Genomic DNA, 19152 nt, shown 5'->3' with positions numbered 1-19152 from the left:
ACACACAGTACACAAACACACACACGCACACCCAGACATAGAGATATTTTGCTGAATTCATCCACTCCTTTCTAAGATGTCCTATTTAAGGAAAATGGAGGTAGGAGGGAGAGGGGAAGATTTGGAAGTTTATTTATTTATTTAATTAGTTTTATATACCGCCCTATTCCCGAAGGACTCAGTTTAAAAGTTTAAAAACAATATAAAAGTTAAAATAGAAATAGAATTAAAATAAATTAAATTAATTACTAGCCCAACAAATTAAAACAAAGTTTAAAACTTAAAACCCCTCAGTCCAGGCCAGATAGATCAAAAAGCCAATTTTTCAGGTCCCAACGAAACGAACGCAGGTCGGGGGCGGTCCGGAGTTCCACAGGTAGGTCATTCCATAGGGCAGGCGCGCCCACAGAGAACGCCCTCCCTCTGGGGATCACCCGCTGGCACTCCCTGACCGGCGGCACCCTAAGGAGGCCCTCCCTATGGGAGCGCACAGGACGATGGGAAGTTGATGCTGGCAGCAGGTGCTCCTTAAAATAATCCGGACCCAAGCCATTTAGGGCTTTTTAGGTCATCACCAGCACCTTGAATCTCACCCAGAGGGCAACTGGAAGGCAATGCAGCTCACGGAGAAGAGGCGTTACACGGGAGTATCGGGAAACTCCCAGCACAACTCGCGCGGCTGCATTCTGCACCAGCTGAAGCCTCCGAGTGGTCCTCAAGGGCAGCCCCATGTAGAGAGCATTGCAGTAGTCTAACTGGGAGGTCACGAGCGCATGAGTGACTGTGCGTAGGGCATCTCGGTCCAGTTACAAGACTGCTCCAGTGTTTGGATAGATACAGACAAACAGATTATCTGTACAATGGAAAAAAATGTTACCAAATTATTTTAAAAGAAAATGAGTAGGAATACAAATCTCTCAACTTCTCACACAATCCCCAACATATAACAGAGTGAATGACATACCTTGATTGTTGAATAATATTTATATAGAATAGAGCTGGAAGGGATCTTGGAGGTCTTCTAGTCCAGTCCCCTGCTCAAGCAGGAGAACCTACACCATCTCAGACAGGTGATTGTCCAGTCTTTTCTTAAAGATCTCCAGTGATGGGGCACCCATGATTTCTGGGGGTAAGGTGTTCCACTGGTTGATTGCCCTCACTGTCAGGAAGTTTCTCCTTAAATCCAGGTTGTTTCTCTCTTTGAACAGTTGCCAACCATTTTTTTCTTGTCCTTCCCTCTGGTGCTCTGGTGAACAAAGTGACCCCCTTCTTCCTTGGGTCAGCCCTTCAGATACTGGAACACTGCTATCATGTCTCCCCTATTTCTTCTTTTCTTTAGACTAGCCAAACCCAAGTCCTGCAGCTGTTCTTTGTATGTTTTAGCCTCCAGGCCTTTGATCATCTTAGTTGCTCTTCTCTGAATCTTTCTCAGTCTAACCTTAAAAGACAAACCAAAATAAATACCTTGGGATCTGCATCAGCATTTTAAGACCCTTTCATACCTTCTAAGAAAAAAAAAGCAAGCAAAATAGGCAAAGCCACTAAATTTGACCATGTAATAATGCTTTTCCTTGCCAACATTCTGTTCGTGCTTTTATTGCATTGTTTTTATAGTCACTTTTCATTTCCTGTCCTATTCAGTAAGTTCTGATTTTCAATTTGCATCAATGCTTGTTTCTTGGCTGTCTTTTACTGTACATAATCAGCCAATGCATGCTTTTCTTTTTTGACATTTTGTTTGACTTGAAGTAAACCTCCATCTCCATTTCTGTGGGGTGGGTGAAATCATTATCACTATGGGGATGTAATGCATGGTGAATAGTTTTCTTGTTGTGTGAACTAAGCTGTCCAGTTCAGCTTGTGTCCAGTTATTATTTGCATCCCCTATCAACCCACACATTGTTCCAAGTTGACTCACAGGAACAGAGATGGTCAGGAAGATGCAGAAGGAAGAGTAAGCTAGATAAGATAAGCATTTATATATGTGTGTCTTGTTATATATGTGTATGTGTGTGTGTGTGCGCGCGCACACACACACATGGACAAACTGAACAAGTAAATGTGGCTTATTGGCATTTTGTCCTGAAAAAAGGTCAGTGCTGTGAATGTGAATAATTGAAAATGCATAAAGAGTTTTTTTAGGTAGGAAAAAAAACAATTTTAGTACAGTACAGTATATAAGTACCAGGAGCAATCAAGGAGTAGATTCTATTATGGGCTGACATTATTTTAATACCTTCCCCTCTGCCCATTGTGCTTTGGTTCTTTTAATGTATAAAAGTCACTTTTGCCTCTTCAGGTGAACATTCTCCAAATAGTGCTTCTGACTAAACATAGTGCCATATTGTTGTGTCACAGTAGTACTGCAACATGGGACATGCCAAACTGTGATTCTACTGTGAAAGTGGAGAAAATTGTCAAATGCAACTTACTGTTAGAGGAGAATATTTGCAGCTCAGAGTTGAAATTTAGGGGTCCTTGGTGCTCTCTGAGTTTGCTTGTTACCCAAACTAGGTAACATCAGAACTGGTAATGTTGCCTAGTGTGGGTAATGAAATGTCTGCAAGAAAACAAGCAAACTCAGAGAGTACTTAAATACAACTTAAACAGAGAAAAGCACTTGTGCTTTCAGCTCCAGCCAATTCTAGTCAGCATAGCCAGGGGGAACAGATTAGGAGAGTTTAAGACAAAAATATCTAGAGGGCACCACGTTGTTATTTCTGGCTTATCAGATGCATGCAGGTCCCCAGGGAATGTGGAGGAGAATACATCAAATGCAGGAATCAGGTAGCTTTTCTAGCATTATTAACAACACTGTTTCTAAGAACCCAGGTAAGAATTGGATACAGTTCTTCTCACTTTGGGAGCTGACTCACACTCACTCTGTCACACCTGTCTTTATAAACTGAGAAGTATAACAAGAACAGAGAGAGATTGCAGGAGAAGGAAGCATCTTTACGTCTGGGCCTGATGCTTCTGAATTCCTCTTGCAGGTTTGGAAGAGATTTTTGACTTGCAAAATTCACAGCTCTGTGAGGGTCTGTAAATGTTTCATGGAAGAACCCCGTTGGGCTCATGTGCTTCCTGAAAACAAAAGAACGTGAAAACAAATAAAGCAATAAAGTAGCTCAGGGTTGCATATTGCACACAGTGCCATCATTAGCTAGGTATACGTGCCTGCAATTTTATTTTTGGAAAACTATATTTAGGAAGCACTGAAGATATCAGTAAAATGCCAATCCCAACTGTCCCACTGTTCAGAAATGTTTAGATGTTTGTAAGCTGGTTGAGAATGCATATTGGAGCCTGGTAATTAAAACAAAAGGGACGCGGTGGCTTAGTGGGTTAGGACGCTGAGCTTGTCGATCAGAAGGTCAGCAGTTTGGTGGGTCGAATCCCAAGTGCCGCGTAACAGAGTGAGCGCCTGTTACTCATCCCAGCTTCTGCCAACCTAGCAGTTCGAAAGCACGTAAAAAATGCAAGTAAAAAAATAGGGACCACTACGGTGGGAAGGTAACAGCGTTCCATGTGCCTTTGGCGTCTAGTCATGCCGGCCACATGACCACGGAGATGTCCTCGGATAAGCGCTGGCTCTTCGGCTTTGAAACGGAGATGAGCACCGGCCCCTAGAGTTGGAAACGACTAGTACGCATGTGTGGGGGAACCTTTACCTTTACCTAATTAAAACAAGATTTGCACTGGGCAGCTAATTGGCTTCTTTTTACATTCACATTCTCTCTCTCTCTCTCTCTCTCTCTCTCTCTCTCTCTCTGTCTCTCTCTCTCTCTCTCTCTCTCTCTCACACACACACACACACATACACACACACACTGATAGACAGCATCTGTCTGCTGTTGATATTGGCTCATTTCTACTGTTCCGTAGAAATTGAAAGTGTCCTGGGATAGTGAGATTTGGATCCAGTCTTAGATTCCTTCTTGCATGTATTATCACAAAGATTAATTTAAGAGAGATTATTCTACAAATAGGCATGCTTATATAGTTATCATGAACTAATTATAGGCATGTTGAAAGACCTTTAATTTTGTAACAAAAATTAGGTATTTCTACTCCAGAGATGTGAAAAAGTGTTGCTTTCCAGATGTTGCCACCCTACAGATCCCAGTACTCATGGCAAAAATGGCCAATAGTGAAGGCTATTAAGCTATTGAGCAAACTCTTTAGGGTCCACCCATTCTACTCTTCTGTTAAGTAAATATACACGTTGTTCCTTCCACACTGCTTGGCTTTCTGTCCAGAGAACTATTCAGTTTCTCTTCTCCATAGTTATGCTGTTTGCTATTCTGTATTTATTTAAGCAGACATACCGTAACTTATTCATTGGGTCTAAGCACATACTGTCTTTCCCGTAATAACAGAATGGTGGGATTTTCGGGATAAACAGAAGGAAATACTTCTGCATATGGTTAAACAATGGAATTTACTGCCATGAGATATAGTTGATACTCATCAACTTGAATGAGTTAATGTTGTATATCAGTTAGAGTACAAAGAAGGGGAAGTTAGAAACTAAATATTTATTCAATACTGTAAAGTTTTAGTAGATTTCTTTTCTATTTCTTCTTATCTTTTTTTCTCTAAGGCAATTCATCTTTAAATAATAAAACAATGGAGGTATTGGCATTCAACACAGTATTTTAGAGGACTTAACATCCTTTTCTCTTTCTGTTAAAAATAACTCAATGTATTTTGGTTTATGGTTAATCCTTCACCAGCAATCCACTCAGTGCCAGGTAATTTCTGTTACAATTTCTTTAATTATTGATGTTATGTCTTTACATTAATTTCATTTCCTTTTTTGTCTTATTTTTAATGATTAATTGTAGTTAAGTAATAGTTGCTAGGATTCTAAAATGAAATGCAATCTCACGTGTGTGTATTTTTTTTAACAAAATATATAACTTGCTTTTCATTCTAATCATAAGGTATAAGTCATAGACACTACCTGTACAAGCCTATAATATTCTGCATACTTGATACTGCATTTCTATGATCTAGCAGAGTAGCAGCTTGATAAGAACATAATATTTTGGTTTGGATGTAAAGAATTTCCCCATTCAGTATTTCAAAGTCCAAACATTCAATCCTGTATCTATCCAGAAATAAGTCTGACCTCTGGAAAAAAGACTTATTTTCTAGTAAAAACATATTTAGTTTTGCTTCTGAACCCATGAAATATCCAAGTAATGAATTTCATGAAATAAGCCAAACTAAAATAACACTCTTGTGTTCCACATCCACTGGTCCTCTTATCTAGAAAAACATGTGGATTAGTCTGTCTACCATGTTTGATCCTTGGCTTTTTTTATGTAGAGCTTCTTCATCTTAACAACAATAGCTTTGCTTTCACCTCCACCCTTACATAAAACACAACCCAAAGCAATAGTAGGTTAGCATTACATGGCAAATCATAACAACACTTTAAGGCAACGGCTAACAAGAAAGAAACAAGAAAGCTTCCCCCCTCCATTCTTCTGTTTAAATTTGGTGCCCAAAGCCTTTGATCCTTTTGCATAAAACAGGTATATAATAAAAAGTGAGTTCTGTTTACATTAAAACCTACAGGTTTTGCTTAGCCTTTTGAGCTTCAAGCCTAAAATAAAGAGTTTATTAAAAGGCTCTGAGAGAGAAATACAAAGAGAGGGGTCTGTTTCTAGAGGGAGAGCAAACAAACAAAACACAGTCAGCAAAACAAAATGAAACATGAAACATCGACATGGTCCTAAACAATTTCAAAGGCGCAAGGCTGAAATGTAAATATAACCCTCACAGATTAGTTTTTTTGATGAAGATCACACTTTTGGGCCAGTCCAGAAGTTTGATACAAATGCTAAGAATTGAGAAACTATAACTTTACAGCAGAAGATTGCAATACTGGATTACATTTATTTTATAATCCATTTCTTATATCCTCTAGATCTCCAAATTATATGAACAAAGGTATTGTCAAAGTGTGTGTGTGTGTGTGTGTGTGTGTGTGTGTGTGTGTAGAAAGCCAAGATGGTGGACATAAACACAATCATATGAAGGAAGACTCCACTCCCTGTTGCTTTTATAAATACATTGCTTTGGCTGTGGCTGCCATTTTGACCTCCCTATCCCCACCCCACGGATGCCTCTATCTGTAATTAGATAGCTAGCCTGAGAAACAGTAACTGAACTCAAGGTTAATCCACCACGAGGGATTGGTCCTTCCAACTCTAATCTAGTACTGTTTCAGAACCAAGATGGGAATGTCACTCCAAAGTCACTTCAACTTCAGGCAATAAAAAAGGTCTTCTGATCGTTTGGCAAAAAATGGTAAGAAAAATGAAATATGAGATATATTTCATTTTTTTAAAAAAACATCACTTCACTAAAGTGAGCAAAGTAAAAGCAAATGTATTTAATTTATGTCCCGTCTTTATTATTTTTACAAATAACGCGAGGTGGCAAACATATTCAACATACCTACCTCCTCCTTTTCCCCCACAAAAAAACAGCCCTGTGAAGTGAGTTGAGCTGAGAGAGAATGATTGACCCAATGTCACCTAGCTGGCTTTTTCCTGGCTATGGCAGGACTAGAACTCACAGTCTCTGGGTTTCTAGCCTGGCGCTTTAATCACTAGACCACATTAAATTTTGGAACCCGTGCCTGTCCTTAACTCACCAATTGAAGTCGACCTCTAAAATTATTAAGCGCAGTCTCCAGAATATTGTCTCAGAAAAACCTAGCTGGTGATTGAGGAAATACTTTTACAGGATGATGAGAATGTCACTCATATGTACATACATACATAACACACACACACACACACACACACACAAAGAGCATATACATTTATAGGAATACTGCTACCACATCTCTGGGCTCCTCTACACAATGTTCTTTGCAGCAGATTTCCATCATTTCACACAGCAGCTGGTTGTCACAGAACTGTTTGAGGGTCTTCTGGAAATTGAATTGGAGATAATAGAAAATAAATACAAGTTTAACAAATTACAGTTTGTAACACAGTCAGCCAGATGTTCAGACTGGATTCGGCATTTTTATCTACCTATCAAGTCTTTCCTGAGGATCTGGGATAGGCAGATGTGGATGTTTGATGGTGTTAAAGGCATGATTGCAGGATATAAGCTATTCCAAGTAAAGCCTTTTGCAATTGACTGAAGGTGATGGGTGCTCTGCCCTGCCACTAAGATACATCCCATTTCTCTCAGGGTAGTTGACTCAATCCATGGGAAAATTATTTACAGCGATGGAATTTAAATAACCAGAAAACTAAACAAGAGTAGCAGAGGAGTGTCATTTTAACATTCCACTTGAAATGAATACAAAGGTTTTTCTAAAAAGCGAAGCCATAAGGTGAGGTAACAGTTTCAACTGGATATACCTTTACCTCCATGGTTGCGGAGTCCTAAATGAGGTGCACACACACAAAAAAACAACAACAGCAGCAGCAGTATTTTTTTCTCCTGAGCCCCAAATGACAACTCAGATGTTTGGGGAGGTTATTCCATGATCAATGCTCCCCTTCAGTTATGTAGAGATTGCAATTCCTAAACAGAATACAAGTGGATATCAGTTTGGGGCAAGCTGTTCTAAATAGTATATATCTATGGACATTCTCGATGATCCAGATCAGGGGTGTCAAACTGCCAGCCTGCGGGCCGGACATGTCATCCAGAAGCTGCGTCCACCCCATTACCGGCAATGGCAAAACCGTCCCAATACGTTGCATGATGTCACATAACATCCCAAGTTTGACATGTCTGATCCAGATCATGGTTGTTCCAAAGGTGCTTTTTCTAAAAGGCAGCTGGATTTTCTTGTTTTTTTTTTGTTTTTTTTTCCTTTGAAAACATTTCACTTCGCATTCAAGAAGAACTGAAAAAGTTTTGGATGAGAAGCAAAATGTTTTTCAAAAGGGAAAAAAAAAAACCCGCAGGAAAATCTAGTTGCCTTTTTGGAAAAGCACCTTTGAGTTTAGATATTATAGTTAAAAAGGAAAAGGCTCATTTCTCGTTCAAACTTGTCAGTCTTCATAAAACTGGAAAGCTTAGTCAGTGACTTTTTGCCAAAGAAGAGACCAACTGGTCTTTCACAATAGTTGATTTTTATTTTATTTATTTGTTATATTTATATGCCGTCCATCTTGCTGTCCAGCCAGTATTCTGTCTCCAGACCACTGAAGGCCTTAAACTTAAACCTATTCCTAAATTTGTTCCAGAGGCACACTGGTAAATATTGTGGCTATAATGATAACAAAGTGATGAGTTAATATGTCTCTTCCTTTTTTTTTCCTGAGACATTCCAAGCCTTTTTCAGAGACAAGCATGTTGTAACAATCTAATCTGGATGTCACAAGGTCCCAGGCTCACAGCTTAATGTGGAAAATTTGGTGGAGCTGCCATTGAAGCCCATTATAGCATTCCTACACAGAAAACATCTGGTTACAGGAAACTGAAATCCTTGTACGTAAATCGTGCTGTAAAATAATCCTGCATGTGTGTATACATAAACACTGAGACCCTGGGACAAATTGTCTGTACATGACATACTATGGGCAAGGATCTTTTCTCCACCGATGGAAAGTCTATTATTTCTAAAAGATGGTCCAGCAATCTCTACAAACCGTCAGGGACGGGTCAATATTTCATCTTGAACTGGCTCTTATTCAAGCTACAACTCCTGTCAGCTTGCAGTCAATTGAAATAACGGAGGGAGAGATAAAGGTAAGTAATGCACCACCCGTACTGAAATGCTGATGGCCATATATCTGGTAATTTGATGCTTCATAAAGGCAATCTTCTTGTTCAGTATTTGACAGGCCTGGCTGTCTCATTTATCTGTCTGCGTGTTCATGCAGCAATATATATTGCATGCGAGTGCATGGCTTTGTGGGGGCGAGGTGTGAAAAATAAAAATAACAGCTAAGGAGGTAACAATGTTGCTCAGGCAAAATGGTCTTGGTTCTCTGGTTCTCCATCTCTTTTTCTTGCCTGAGTGGGGGTGAGGTCAGAGATGGTGTTTTAATCCTCAAGGAAGAGGAATTACAATGCTTTCAAGGGCCCCAATAGATTGCATCTTTCAGAGCAGAAGCTGAAAACACAGGGACAATTAATGCTCCACACTATCAGCAGTTTCTCCCTCTGCACAAGTGTAAACATTTTAAAATGCAAAATAGGCTGAGCATCAAGTCATTGCACCACTAGGGAACTTTTGAGTACCAGCATGCATACATTTTAATAAAAGAGCTTAATTTGAGGCTGCATTTGGTCTTGGTAACGGAGTGAAATGGAAGATTTCAGCACATGATAACAGTAAAAAGTGCCTGCAGATTTGTCATTCCTCTGTGTTTTTCCTCGTCAGTCTCTGCACCACCAATAGATACTTGGGTTTATAGAGCTTCCTGGCAGATGTTGCTGTAGTTGTCTTCAAGAATCAAGCACAAATTATCATCCTCAGAAGAATTATGCAAACATAAAGAGAGGGTTAGTTCTGAATTATGTTTTTCTTAAGACGGCATCCTGGAGTCCTTTCAAATAGTTGGTTGTTCTCTGTCTTTCATTTCTCGTGCTTTCTTCACTCACCCACACTGCAGTACAAGAGCATTTAAAACACAAAAAAAGGTCAAAGAGAGTGTACAGACTTGATACCAGCATAATGTCTTATACCTCAGTTTACATTATTGGCTGGCGATGACAGAAGTAACAAACTCCACATATTCGGAAAGGATGATATAAAATGTGAATCGTATATGTCAGGCCTCTTATTCATTTTTTTTAAATCCTGAGACTGCATGCACTTCCCTCAAAGGCCTGTCATGTCTCAGAGCTTCTTCAAAAAAACTAAATAAAGGCTTCCTTAGTTTAACTGCATCTGCTCGTGGCAGCTTTGGTACAGTCACACAGATTTCTTGGCAGCCATTCAGAAGTGGTCTCTCTTATTTCCAGGATGCTGCTGTGGCTCACCAGTCAAGGGATTTCCTGGTGGTGTCTTATCCAAGTGCTGACCAGGTCTGACCCTCCTGTTCCTCCTCCCCCTCCTCCCCCTCCCCTTTCTCCTCCTTTCTTTTTACAACCAGCCAAGATTTGGCATCTGCTGTGATAATATTTTTTAAATGACAAAAGGAGAAAATCATTAAATGTGTAAGAGAATTTGTGTTTTGGAGATCTATGTCTGTAATACAAACATATACAGAAATGATCGCTCAAAGCATAATCTTCAAGCAGCCAGGAAAACAAGCTAGTACCTTTGATCTCGACCTACTCCAAGATCAACTTTATCAGAAGCTCTACTTTAGGGTCTGGTTGCAGGATGCTAGGGAAGTCCACAATAAGGTTCAAAGCTCAGCTTTTTAGCAGAACAGAATTGCTCAAAACCAGTAGGTTTGCAAAATATTGCCTGTGGTTAGTCATGGCTGATTAGGATCAGAAATGATATCTCTGAACTGGAGGTGATCTATATGGTTGGGATAAGTTTTTTTTAAAAAAGGATCTTGGGTAGTAGAGCCTCAACAATCAAAACAAAACTCTGTTGGGTTAGAACTGTTTGGAGAGATTGTCAATTAAACAGTATAGAAAAATACAGCTTCATACATGGTATTACATATAGAAAATCCAGAAGCATTGTAACATTCATCTAACATGCAGGGAAGGGGTTTGGGGGTATTTTTCTATGTCTTCCAAAATTGAAACCTTGTTTGTATCTTATAATAATAATAATAATAAAGTTAGAAGAGACCTTGGAGGTCATCTAGTCCAACCCCCTGCTCAGGCAGGAAACCTTATACCATTTCAGGCAAAACCTCCAGTGTTGGAGCATTCACCACCTCTGGAGGCAGGTTGTTCCACTGGTTAATTGTTCTAACTGTCAGGAGGTTTCTCCTTAGTTCTAGGTTGCTTCTCTCCTTGACTAGTTTCCATCCGTTGCTTCTTGTCCTGCTTTCAGGTGCTTTGGAGAATAGCTTGGCTCCCTCTTCTTTGTGGTAGCCCCTGAGATATTGGAACACTGCTATCATGTCACCCCTCACTCTTCTCTTCATTAAACTACACATACCCAACTCCAGCAACCGTTCCCTATGTGTTTTAGCCTCCAGCCCCCTAATCATCTTTGTTGCTCTTCTCTGTACCCTTTCTAGAGTCTCGACATCTTTTTTACATCGTGGTGACCAAAACTGGATGCAGTATTCCGGGTGTGGCCTTACCAAAGCATTGTAAAGTGGTATTAGTACTTAACGTGATCTTGATTCTATCCCTCTGTTAATGCAGCCTAGCACTGTGTTGGCTTTTTTGGCAGCTGCAGCACACTGCTGCCTCATATTGAAGTGATTGTCTACTAAGACTCCGAGATCCCTCTCACAGTTACTACTATTGAGCAAGGTACCACCTATACTATACCTATTCATTTGATTTTTCCTGACTAAATGTAGAACCTTACTTTTTTCACCATTGAATTTCATTTTGTTAGATAGTGCCCAGTGTTCGAGTCTGTCCAGATCCTTCTGTATCTTAAGCCTATCTTCTGGAGTATTGGCTATTCCTGCCAGCTTGGTGTCGTCTGCAAATTTGATGAGTTCCCCATCTATCCCCTCATCCAAATCATTAATGAAGATATTGAAGAGCACTGGGCCCAGAACAGAGCCCTGGGGCACCCCACTACACACTTCCTTCCATGTAGATGCGGTTCCATTGAGGACCACACGCTGAGTAGCTGAGTACGGCCTGTCAGCCAGCTATGAATCCATCTGGTGGTAATACTATCTAACCCACATTTTTCTATCTTATCAAGTAGTATGTTGTGATCTACTTTATCAAATGCCTTACTGAAGTCCAAGTAAATTATATCTACAGCATTCCTCTGGTCCACTAGTTTTGTCACTTGGTCAAAGAATGTAATAAGATTTGTCTGGCATGATCTGTTTTTGACAAACCCATGTTGACTTTTAGTGATGACTTTGTTCGCATCAAGGTGTTCGCTAATTTGTTGTTTGATTATCTTTTCCAGAATCTTCCCAGGTATTGAGGTCAGGCTGATAGGTCTGTAGTTTCCTGGATGTATTTGCTGATATCTTTGTTTTGCTGTAAATAGCCCAGAAAATTTGTGGTGGATTAAATAGATTCAAATTATTTATAATTTATTACTATCTGTTTAAGCTGTTTTTGAATCGGTTTCCTTTCTCCTGGAGATGATAGATAGATAGATAGATAGATAGATAGATAGATAGATAGATAGATAGATAGATAGATAGATAGATAGACAGACAGACAGACAGACAGACAGACAGACAGACAGACAGACAGACAGATAGATAGATAGATAGATGTTTACGTAGATTTTCACGGGTACAGGTATGTAGGTCTTGGTGTATTCGGGTGTTTTCCTGTGTACCATTGAGAGTGTTTTGGCGACGTCTCGACGAGGTCCCACTCGTCATCTTTTGGCTGGTTTCTTCGGCTTCGTGCTTGTGCGAGCAAAGCATGATTCTATAAATAGATAGATAGATAGATAGGCAGGCAGGCAGGCAGGCAGGAAGGCAGGCAGACAGACAGACAGACAGACTTTACTTCAAACTCATTTGCCATTAAACACACACAACATAATGTCATAATAAAGTGTTAGGCTCTAAACTGTCAGAAGATTCTCTGATACTGATATTAGGCAAGATGGCCAGATTTGCCTTAACATAAGTTTGCTTGATCTGTGCCAAGTTTATAGATGCTGTTTTATCTTGTATACTTTACATCAATCCCTGCTGTAACCTTAGTGTCTCATACGGGCAGGGATCCATTCAACATATGTATGAAAATCAATTCTTAAACAAACTCTTGCTGTAACTGCAAGTTCATAGGAACTTGAAGATGCTTTCCAATAAAACTGTTAACAAATAGCAAACATAAGCCTTTTCTAACTAAACCTTGTACTGTAACAAACATTTTCCTGATGTTAACTTTGATGAATTATGAACTTGTGAACCCCCCAAAAAAACCACTGGAACAGATTTCATCTGCAATCCTTTGGTTTGTCTTTTAATGACTTTGTTTATTTCACTTATCTTTAGTAATTCACAACATAGAATAAACTTGCATTTGGGCATTGGGATAAATATATGCAAGAAGGTAACTTTTAAGGAAAGGCAACAACTGTCAGTTAAAAAAAACAACAGCCAAATGTAGAAAACCTAGGAGAAAGCTTCAAAGGAATTTAGATCTTAAGCATTTTGAAGAGCATTTTATGGCTGTTCCTGGCTAGCTTTTATCTCCATCTGCCTCTCATGGGGTGGAACCATTGATTAATGATACCTATTGAAGTAAGCAGAGGTGATTTTGGGTCATTTTGAGGTTTCGAGATGCCCCAGGCAAAAAGAGCCATATAACCTTCTCTCTTCTCACCCCAATTTCCCACCTCCTTTGTCACTTTTCCTCCAACTATTTTGCTAACATCTGCAACAGCACAACACTGACACGGAACACATGTTTTCTTGAAAAATAGTACCTCCAAAGGACATGGAAACAACTCCCAGCTAAGGGCTTTGAATTGCAACCAAAAATTTCAAATACAACCATACATTCCTTTCATGGAGTGAATTGTACAATATAAAATGTCTGTGCATGATAAAAACAAATGAAAAGAAAAGCAGATTTTAAAATAAGTGTTGTCACGTGAATTTATCATCCAACAGCACTTACAGTAGAGTTACAAATAGCTAGTTATAGTTTATTGGGTTTTCAAGATAGAAATGAATGGTAAGACAGTTGCATTTTTATGACCAAAAGAACAATAATAACAGTACATCATCCGAAAAAGATACAAAATGCTAAAAGGTGCTGGTCTTTATAGTATAACTTTATAATATGCAATTGGATAACGTTAAGCATGGTCAAGTATTGAAGAATACATTCAAATAAAAAATTAAACAGGTGAAACTCCATCAAAGTCACCACTATGTGAGCCATGCCTGTGATATGATACACTGGTGGAATTATTAACTGAACACAGGCCAAACTGGGCAGTTTGGACTGGAAAAAAAAGAAAAGAAAAATGAAGGCTATTCATTCATTACATCCCCATCATGATATTTATAGATTATACCTGCCCCATAGAAATTGAAGCAAAGGCTTACTTCGAGTCAAACAAAATGTCAAAAGAAGAAAACCATACAGTGGCTGATTATGTAAAAGACAGCCAAGAAACAAGCATTGATGCAAATTGAAAATCAGAACTTACTGAATAGTACAGGAAATAAAAAGTGACTATCAAAATAAGGTAATTAAAAACACAAACAGAATGCTGCAAAGAAAAGCACTATATGATCAAATTGAGTGGCTTTGCCTAATTTCCTTTTTTTCTCCAACGCTATGAAAGATTTTTAAATAGCTGGTGCAGATCCCAAGGCATTTAATTGTTTTGTCTTAAGGATGAACTAAAGAAATATTATCTCAGATATTGATGAGTTGGGACCAGTCCCTCCCTACTGATTGATTTATTAAATTTTAGTCCTCTTAGCCTAACCACCAGCCACCTCTCTAAAGTCTTGTTAAGAAAATTGCAGGGATGAGTTTTTTAGGTTGGTACCAGGAGTCTACACTAATGCAAAGGCACACATTTCCTCCCCTCCCCCCCCCAATATACTGTAATAAAATACAACTCTTGCTAGATTTTGCTAATGTTATGGTCACTGGTCAAAAGTCATTGGTGAAGGTTTTACAATAAAAATAAATAAATTAGAATCCAGTTCACAGCTGGCTACAACATGGTAAGGAATTAAACAGCTCATAATTTTGCCTCTTTTTAATGACCCCAAATTCCTTAGAAGTGTCTGTCTTGCCTACAATCTAACTTTTTTTTTTTAAAAAAGGTGCATATTTTGGCATGTGTGATTACAATGTATGAAAACAAAAGCTTGTTGTGTTGTTTGTTCAATAATGACAACTTTTCAACTTTAGATCTTTAGCATTTTTAGATGCTAACTAAATTTAGAATATATGTACAATAGAATAAACAAAAGGTTGCAGTAAATGAAAAAGGAGGAGAAGAACACTTAATAAAAGGGGAAAGAACTCATAGTAAAACCTGGATTCCAAGTCCTGCATCTCAAGACAAAGTGATAATGTAAACCAAAACAACTTTGATCTCTCTGTGCAATAGAGAGGGGAGGACAGAATTGTCTTGCATACACCAGGAACATGTAGACATCCTTGCTCATGATGACAATAATTTGTATCCATAATAAAAATCATGAGTTAGCAACCACAGGAATCCTTTCAAACAGCTAGATCTCTTCCCCCTTCCCTCCCCCCCCCTCTCTTCCCCTCTCTCCCCCTTCCTTCTCTTTTTATTGCTGGTTTTAAAAGTTTTTCAAATGTTGTTTCAACCATTTTTACCTCTTCGATCTCTGTGGATTCTGAAAATTGCATTTCCACACTTTGAACCAATATAAAAGAGAGAGATTCTTGGCAAGGCTACTTTGCCTGCTCCCAACCTTTAAACAGTTGCCCCTGCATTTTCTACTCAGCGTATTTCCTTCTTTGAAGAGAGCAGGGTCTGTCTGTGTGAATGTAGCACAGGATGGAGAGCAGAGATTATGGCCAACACAGGGGAGAAGAGAAAGATTGCAATATCTTCAACAGACTCAAAAGAACCATCAGCTGCCCAGGGTAGAGAGCTGATAAGTCCTGTTGAGGATGGATTTTGCATAATTATTCCCTTTCTGGTCTACATAGATAATTTTTGACATACGTACATTTCTGAACTCTTGCCTGCTGGCATTGTTGCGAGTCTTGATAATCAAAATAGAAATTAATTCAAAATTAAAATAATCCAGCCAGAAGTCACTCAAGAAGTAATTAATTGAAAGGCCCAGAGGGGAGTCTTATGAGTAAAGTTGCAAATATTGTCCTTACAATTGCAGATTTTTTTTTAAAAAAAATATTCCATTGCCATCTAACACAAGGGAAGTTGGAGATAAAATTACATGGCTTGTAGCTTATTCCTTTATTGTTTGAACATGTAACCTACGCACATGGTCCTTCCCCAACCAATGGCAGTGCTGTCTGTAGTTGAGGGAGATTATACTTGTGGAAGCCACCAGATTGGCAGAGATTGAGTTACACAAACACACTGAGAAAGCAACATTTCCAGGCCAGGAGAAAAAAACAAACAGAGCATTTTGTATCCCAAGTCAGCTTATCAGAAAGTCCTGCTGTGATAGTTTGGCTGGACTAATCATTTTAGCAGAAAGCCCTGGCTCACATTTCCCTTTAAGTGTAATTTTGGGAATGGGGTGATGCGTGAATTCAAGTACTGCGCCTTATAAACAATGTTTAATGATTTAGCATTTTGTGTTGTTCAGATCACTGTAGCTTGCTCATTAGACAGCCTGGCATTTGGTCCTGCCAATTTATTTCTGTTCTTAGCAAGCCAGCCTCAATAGAGATAGAGAGAAAGAGGCAAGGACCACAGAAAAGCTAGCGAGGTCCTGGGCTTTCGGGAAGTAAAGAATTACAACTTTATTTTCATTGTCATTATCATTCCATAATTTTTATAATGGTGGGATTGCTCTGCAGATAGTCCTCAACTTACAACCGTTCGTTTAGTGACCGTTCAAAGTTACAACAGCACTGGGGGAAAAAGTGACCTATTACTGTTTTTCACAATCACACCTTTGCAGCATCCCCATGGTTACGTGATCAAAATTGAGAGGCTTGCCAACTGACTCATATTTGTGACGGTTCCAGTGTCCCAGGGTCACGTGATCATCTTTTTGTTGAGCTTCTGACCAGCAAAGTCAATGGGGAAGACAGATGAACAAGTGTGTCACCAACTTAACAACTGCAGTGTTTCCGTTAACAACTGTGGCAGGAAAGGTCGTAGAATGGAGCAAAACTCACTTAACAGGTGTCTCACTTAGCAATGGAAAATTTGGCCTCAATTGCGGTCGTCCGTCAAGGACTACCTATAACAAGATATATAGCAATAAGAATATCTTGTATTGAGCAGCGATTTAAGCCCCATCTCATGAATGTCCTAATGTTTCTTTTTTCCTCTTTTGACTCCAGTCATTAAATTTCTGGTTTTCAGAAACTTTTGCTCTCTGTCCTTCTGTTGTCTAAGCACGTATTTCAACATCTAGAAACCGTTGAGAGAAAGTAGGTAGATTATAAACATCAGAAATGTCCTTTTTTTTTCCTTCTTATCCTGCTATGCAGAATCCATGTTGCTTGCTGATTCCCCACCCACCCCCACCCCCGAAAGTCACATTTCTCCACATTAGGACAAAGTACAGAGGTTTATGGACACTAAAGGTAAAGGTAAAAGTTCCCCTGCACATGCGTGCTAGTCGTTTCCAACTCTAGGGGCCGGTGCTCATCTCCGTTTCAAAGCCGAAGAGCCAGCGCTTGTCCGAGGACGTCTCCATGGTCATGTGGCTGGCATGACTAGACGCCAAAGGCTCACGGAACGCTGTAGTGGTCCCTATTTTTCTACTTGCATTTTTACGTGCTTTCAAACTGCTAGGTTGGCAGAAGCTGGGACGAGTAACAGGAGCTCACTCTGTTACGCGGCACTCGGGATTCAACCCGCCAAACTGCCGACCTTCTGATCGACAAACTCAGCATCCTAACCCACTGAGCCACCGCGTCCCTTCTTATGGACACTACTGGGTATTTAAATAGATTTCTTTTAAGACTCTTCTAAGATTCTTCCACATCTGAAACACACACTCCTAATGTCCTATGGTCACTGAATATTGTCACCGGGATTATTGAAATCAAGCTTCAGTATTTTCCACGAGCTACAGTCAGGCTTTGGTTAAAATAGCTCTGCTCTCCAAGTGACAAATATTTCAGCTTGCCTGTTTTTTTGTTTTTTTTTTAAGCTACCTCTTGCTGTCTACCCCAGGGGGGTGTCGGTAAGCATTTGCTGTTTGCTTCAGTCATCAGACTTTTCTCATTAAGGAAAGTTTCCCTTTCTTGCTCCCACTCTCTTCCTCCCACTCCTATTTCCTTCTTTCTTTATGTCATTCTTCACTCTCATCCCTGGAGGGTGTGGAGTTTTCCCTCACCTGTTCTTGCTTATGAAATTAAATCCCAGTTTAGCCTGGGCCAGTAACAGAATTCCAATTTGTATTCCAATTTTGCAAATCCATAAACTCTTTGAAGTTTGTAATAATATTAGGGGATTATAACTAGGCCTTTTTTCTTTTCTTTCTTTTTTCTTTTCTTTTTTCTATTCTTTTATCTTTTCCAATTGCATTTCTCTCTCTTTGCCTTAAAATCTGTGGCTGGAAAGGCAGAGAAAGAAAAATAACTTGCAAAAAAGTATCCAAATACTTTTTAATTCACTTTTTATAAGGGACAGGCGTAAAGGCATAATTTAGAATCGTGACATAATTGCGAAAGCAATTTTCATAGATACTGTCTTTTGGAAAGTTGTATGGTTGATTTCTGACAACCATAGTAACCAATACTGTGGATATTTTACTGACGATAACCCTTTTTGGTGTAATTATTGCATGGATTTTATCTGGCTTTAACCATTTGCAATCTTTCTGAATATCATCTAACAATTCCAAGGAAATCATGTCTCTATATATTCAGAAATACACTTCCATTCAGTTTTGGATATTGCAGATTGTAGCTTGAAAAGTATTTCACTGTTTGAAGCTCTTCTTTAAAAAAATCTTCTTGTGCCATTTCAGCTCTTCAAGGGATTTCTGGGGAATGACAAAACTCCTGTCTGGAACTTTTGACTGTTTTTCTTGTGACTGGAACTTTGTTTAAGTTATTTCATCTTAGGTTTTCTTAATTAAAATCAGCATTCAAAAAGAAATGCTTGTGTTATATAACAAGAAATTCGGAAAGTACCTGGGAATAATTTAATTGATATTTTTTCTTGACCATTTTGATCTGGGCAGCTGATCAATAACTGCAGTTACCATGTGTCAAAGACATATCATAATAAACAAGCAAAGAATCAGATAGGCTGGCCCTCTCTCTCTCTCTCAATCACTCTCTCTCTCAATCTCTTTCTCTCTCTCTCTCTCTCTCTTTCTCTGTGTGTGTGTGTGTGTGTCTGTCTGTCTGTCTGTCTCTGTCTTTGTGGGTGATTAAGTCAGTATTGAGTCTTGGTGACTGAATGGAAGAGTAGCT

At 39.2% G+C, this 19152-nt stretch overlaps 1 protein-coding gene and 1 long non-coding RNA gene across 2 annotated transcripts in view; one reads left to right on the top strand and one right to left on the bottom strand.

Annotated features, from left to right (window-relative positions):
* Positions 1-15682, bottom strand: part of LOC310636362 — a 34531-nt gene extending 18849 nt beyond the window's left edge. The window contains exons 1-4 of the long non-coding RNA XR_014491694.1: positions 15388-15682; positions 6840-6952; positions 2883-3084; positions 965-1438 (exon numbers count right to left, since the gene is read on the bottom strand). This is a non-coding gene — a long non-coding RNA (uncharacterized lncRNA). The remainder of the gene's footprint in view (positions 1-964; positions 1439-2882; positions 3085-6839; positions 6953-15387) is intronic.
* PRICKLE2 (prickle planar cell polarity protein 2) overlaps positions 1-19152 on the top strand; it is a gene marked incomplete at its 3' end in the record, with an annotated part of 347101 nt that overhangs the window by 129459 nt on the left and 198490 nt on the right. The gene's annotated exons all lie outside the window — the stretch shown is intronic.

Source organism: Vipera ursinii (assembly GCF_947247035.1).
Source record: "Vipera ursinii genome assembly, chromosome: 2".
Lineage (NCBI taxonomy): Eukaryota > Metazoa > Chordata > Lepidosauria > Squamata > Viperidae > Vipera > Vipera ursinii.
This window is presented reverse-complemented; position numbering and strand designations above follow the sequence as displayed.